Raw genomic sequence first — 5,758 nt, forward strand, 5'->3', positions numbered from 1 at the left:
ATTTATTAAAAAATGCATTTTTACTCTTCTTTCTCTCCTTTCCTATTCCTGTTAACGCCTCTAAGATTGAGTCTATCTGCGTACAGTTATTTCACTTAAAAGCCATATATTTTTACTGGGATTAAGGAAGTTAGTGAAAGCTAACTTTCATGTAAAGGTAAGAGCTGCTCATTCTATCATGGATCACTGCCTCACGTCTGTCAGGTTCTGTTCTGTGGTGGCTTGCATGTTGCTATGATGCTGGAGACCATGCGGTCCATCCATGGTAGACAGGCTTTGGGGGAAATCCACCTTAAAAAACTAGCAAATTAAAGCTTCCAGGATCCCAAAAGAATATTGTCTCATATTGTTCTGGGAGATGAGAGATGAGCCACCGAGGATGGAAGGTACCACACAAGAGCTGCAACAAGGGACTCAAACATGCCAAAGAGCAAGAAGATGGCATAGGGCTGACCAACATCCCATCTGTTACACAGTAAGCTACCATCAGGTCAAGTTAACTTGGCAGCCCCTAACATCAGCAGAGAGGAGAGCAGATAGTTATGAGTTACGAGTTAGACTGGCATTGAGGGCTATGGTGGGCGTGAATACTGTGTAGTTGTAATTGTTTCTCATCCTCTATATACTAAGAAAGATGACACTTATATCTTGAGGTCAGGTGTGTTCTTGTGACTTAGCCTGGCCAATAAAATTCAACTAGGAGGGACATGTCTTCCTTCCACTCAGAATAATTTAATCACTGGCACGTAACTCTCTTGCTCTTCACTTGCCATAGGCACGTGGCATGCTTGTGTTGCTGTGAATAAGAGGGAACCATTTGAATGCTGACCTAAAACAGGCACAGGTGTCCAGAACTGAAAAGGACTTTGTGTGAATGTGAGATAAACTTTTGCTAAGCCACTCTACCAAGCTTTTAGGGTTGTTACTGTAGCACCAAATTATCTTTTGTTGACTTAAACAAAAGGATCAGTTTTAGATTCTGCCTGATGTTAGTAACTGTGTGATCTGAACAACTGTTTAAACGATGTCACGGATGAGATGAATTGTTGTCCATACAGGTCTTCACTATGTGAAGTCCTAACTTCTGCATTGTTGAGTGCGACCTTATTTGAGGAAACTGGTATTTTCTTTGTATTACCAGTTAAGTCCTACTGGAGTAGGGTGTGTTCTAGTCCTAATCTCTTTCGTGTGGCAGAAAACAGTCATACACAGAGGAAGGCAGAAGGCAAGCAGGACGGAGGCAGAGGGATGTATAAGCAGCAAAAGAACACCACGGCTGGCTGGCAGCTACCAGAAACTAAGAGTAACAAGGAACAGTTCCTCTCTCAAAGTCCTCAGAACAAACCAGCATGACTGATACCCTGGTTTGTACTTCTAGACTCCAGAAATGTGAGAAAATAAATTTCTGTTTTTTCAAGCCACCCACTTCGTGGTATTTTTGTTATGACAGCCCTAGGAGATGGAGACACCATTTAAAACTTTGTTTATGCACATGAAGGACAACTACCAAAAAAAGTACCAGAGATTGAATGCTTGCAAAGCACCAGGCATGCCCCAGGTTCTGCAGATACCAACTTGTTTTCTTTACCAAGTAACCCTGTTGTTGTTAGGGGCTGATGAGTCAACTACGACTCGTAACAATCCTGTGAAGAACAGATTGAAACCATCCCCTAGCCTGTGTTATCCTCATTATTTCTGCCATGCTTACGCCCACTGTGAGCGAGGCAGTCATCTCACTGAGGGTCCTCCTTCCTTTCTCTGATCTATTTTCCAAGCATGATGTCATTTTCCAAGGACTAGTGCTTCCTGACAAGATGCCCTAAGAATATGAGCTGAAGTTTCATAACACTTGCCTCTAAGGAACATCCTGGTTTCACTTCCTCCAAGACATATTTGTTCCTTTGGCAGTCCCTGGTATATTCAATACTCCTCCTCTATTATTATCCCCAATTTGCAGAACTGAAGCTCAGAGAAGCTAAAGACTCTCCTGTGGCCACATAACTTATAAAATGACAGACAGGGATTCACACTCAGGAGGACCAACTCCAGAGCCCTTTTCTTCACCCTTCTTCCTTTCCTGACCCTCAGTTTCCATGCTCAACAAAAGACCATTCTTCTAGTATACGTGTGGAAGGTACATCACTGACTGACTCACATCCGAGACTTCTATATAGGAGGAGTAGGAAAAGTGTGGCTAGTGGTTATCTTTTTCTCCCCAACTCTACCTTAACCATACAAGGTTTTGTAGGATTCAATCTGGCTAGAATTTTCTTTGCTACTTCTTCCCCAAATCTTAGTTATTCACAAAACCCCAAGTCAATGATCTTTCCATTTATGATACAAAGAAGAAAGAGGCTAAATGAACTTTTGTAAGAGGATATCATTTTAAGGAGAGGAAGACCCTCGATGAGAGGGATTTACACCATAGGTGTCGCAATGTTTGGGAACAGCGTCCACATGGGGATGGTTTAAGAATGGGAGTGTTTCATTCTGTTGCATGAAGAGGACTCACGGGTCACTATGAGTTGCAACCAACACAGCAGCACCTCACAATGACTATGTTCTTAGGAGTTTCTCATTCAGTCATTAAAAGAATATTACCTCCCCCACCCCCCAATATGTAGAGGCATCCAATTCCTAAACAACATGCCTCTGGAAACTGTGCACTTTGATAAATGTCAATAGTTGTAGAGGGGCTTCAAGGCCTTTTGTTTATAGGGTCACTATAAGTTGCGCTCGACTTGAAGGCAATCAACAACAACAATATGGACTAGATCCCAGATAGACATTGCTGTAAGACTGTGTGTGTACATGTTCAATCATCAAGGAATATAAATATCATACAGCAAAACCTGAGAGACCCAGAAATGGAAAGGGCTGTCTTGTTTTTCCAAGTCTCACTAGTTTTCTGTCTTTATTAAAAGGGTGCAGAGTCACTATTTTTCTATGAATGAAAAGTATCTGAGCTTTCTCTCTCTGACAGGTTTTTGTCCTAAACAGGTCCCTGCTTTTGTGAGTTTTACTGTATTATGTACAGTATTTGTAAAGACTCAGAAAATGTAATTACTTTTCCAGAGCTCATAACTGAGAACGGAGGATGAAGGGTTAGTTGCCCCCCAAACCCCTAGGACCACAAAGGCTCTCTTCTAGCCTTTTTAACTCTAATGCCTCCCTCTTACTTATGGAGTTGAAAAGAATAAAATTAAGACTTTTCAGAGAGCTATACCTGTCAAGGAGCCCTGGTGGCACCATGTATTATGTACTGGGCTGTTAGTGGTTCAAATGCACCAATCACTCTGCAAGAAAAAGATGGGGCTGCCTGCTCCTGTTAAATGTTACAGCCTAGGAAACATGATGGAGGATCATCAGGAGTGTGAGTGGACTTGAAAGCAGTGTCTTGGTTTTTGCTTGTTTTTTCACAGTGCCTGGTACCTGGTAGCCCTTAGGAGTCCCTCAACACTTAATATTTCTTTAGTAGGCACTAGTCAGTGTGCTCTAAGAAATTCTTGAAGGAAGCTTTCTTCAAGTAACTTCAAAAAAACCAAACACCTAGAAGGGTCCTTCTTTCCAAGCTGGATGATATTACATCTTGCCTGGACTGCTTTTCTAGACACCCACAGACTGCTCACCGTCCCAAGTTCTCAGAAGGCATTACCTGAAGGGAACCCTGAGCAAACAAAAGGGCAGCAAGTGGCAAATAGCACTGCCTCTCGCTGCCCTGGTGGGTTTTACTAGTTGTTGTCCTCAAGGAGAGTCCAACTCATGGCAGCCTCAAGTGCCTCAGGAGAGCTCAACCTTCCCCACATCTTTCCATAGTGAACATCACCGACCCCCTGTGACTGACAAGGAGAGGACGTTTCTAAAAGGGAAAGTGATAGGCAGAATTAGTCCCTACTTTCTCGGAGCTCTAATGAGATGAGTGCAGTTTTTCTGAGTAATGACCCTTCTAAGTACCTTGATTAGGGGGTCATGTTGACTTTCTGCTTGTCAAACACTAGTTACTTGAGAAATGCATCCATTTATTGATATGTCAATGTATTGATGTGCATGTGTGTATGCATCAGAGTGTGAGGGTGTGTGAGCGTGTGTGTGTGTACGCACACGCACATATAGAGGAACACACAGCAATTTCTAATACTCAGGCTTCTCGCAGCCACTATTTTAAGCAGATGCTGAGGGAAGTATGCTCTGGCTATTTTGAGTTTCTGTACTTAATGCTTAGCAACTTTAATAAACGTCATTCCTTTAGGTGGTAGACTTAATGTTTAAAGTATGGTTTTAATTACCGACCTCCTCATATTTAAGGCAAAAACCAAGGAAAGGCGGTGTGGGCGGGAAACCCAAATCTATGAACATTGCCAATGATTCCACTATTGGTGAGAACCAAGGCCAGAATTCCAGGATGTCGAGGCTGGCACTCTCTCTAGGCTGTTCCTTAGGGCATGAGCACCTAATGCTTAAATCACCCTCAACTTCACCCACTCCGATTAGCCCAGTATTGGCTGTAAACATTTATCTTTGGGCTTTCCCAGAAATGTGTCTTGTGGCAGGGACCAGCTATTTGTGCATTTAACGTTCCGAAGGTGAACTCCTCTAACCTAACCCACATAATTAAAGTGGAAAATTTCTGGTGGAGGGGAAAAACACACACCAGGGAAAAGACCATGTTTGGGAAGAGAACTGCACTCCTGCAGTCTCAGGAGACGGCTCTGCGTTCCTGGGCACTTAGTTAGAGCCAGCCGGCCGTGCTCCCCACTCCCTGCCTCTGCTCCTCCTTATCTCCGTGCTCAGACGATAAGCAACTTGAGGGCAAGGAGCCTGACATCAAAGGGGAGGAAGCGGTGGGCTTTCTGGCACACATTTTTTAAAATGACAATTTTTTTTTAATGAAGTGAGGAGAATAACAAATTAAAGAAAATGGTAGTTTCACTGCTCAGATACATCTTGCTGGCATAAACAGAACCATTTGGGGATCTGAGTTTGAAAATTCAAATGGAAAAGCACAACATTAAAAGTAAAAATTCTGCTGGCTTCACTGTCCACTTAGTCTGTTACCACACAAAATATCACTTCACATTTTGTGATTCCTTCTCCCAATTTAAAAAGTGTGTTCAGAGTCCGCTGTCAGTAACACCTTGAAAATCCTTGAAAATTCACCTTCCTGTGGCTTATCTGTCCTCCTCGCCGTGTCGTCTTATGTTCCACTACTGTAGAGCTAGTTTTTTTCATCTAAGTACGTCAGCCATGAGCTATTTATTGTATTTATTGATCTTGTTTAAAATCACAAACATTAAACAACTGTTATCCACCCTCTTAAACAAACTGGAGGTGTTATAGCTTCATGGCTTAGCTAAGAGTACTGGATGTGAAGCTAGACACCAAACCAAACACAATGTGGTCAAGTCAATTCAAACTCACAGTGGCCGGATGTAGGGCACAGCAGAATTGTCCCACAGGGCTCCCTGATGATATGTCTGTACTGAAGCAGAACGCCTCCTGTCCTCCCCTCTGCAGGACCCTCAGGAGCCTCACTGTTCTTGACTCTGCCAACGCCCACTTCAGTGCAAGGCCTAGTTCTACCTTCACTGGCTGTATTGCAGGATAATCAGAGTACCTGCTTTATAGTGTTGGTCAAGGACTGCAGCCTTCAGTATGGTCTGAGGCTCAATGTCAAGAAGACAAAGATTCTCACCACTGGACCAATTGGCAGCACCAGGATGGATGACGAAGAGATTGAGATTGTTCACAGCTTCAGTTT

The 5,758-nt window shown here is 43.1% G+C and overlaps 1 protein-coding gene across 1 annotated transcript in view; it reads right to left on the reverse strand.

The window, feature by feature from the left end:
• The window catches only part of LOC102875966 (chromosome unknown open reading frame, human C16orf47), a 50,316-nt gene that overhangs the window by 550 nt on the left and 44,008 nt on the right, over window positions 1-5,758 (reverse strand).

This window comes from Elephantulus edwardii, unplaced genomic scaffold (assembly GCF_000299155.1).
Source record: "Elephantulus edwardii isolate Elephantulus edwardi_28Jun2011 unplaced genomic scaffold, EleEdw1.0 scaffold00001, whole genome shotgun sequence".
Taxonomy (NCBI): domain Eukaryota; kingdom Metazoa; phylum Chordata; class Mammalia; order Macroscelidea; family Macroscelididae; genus Elephantulus; species Elephantulus edwardii.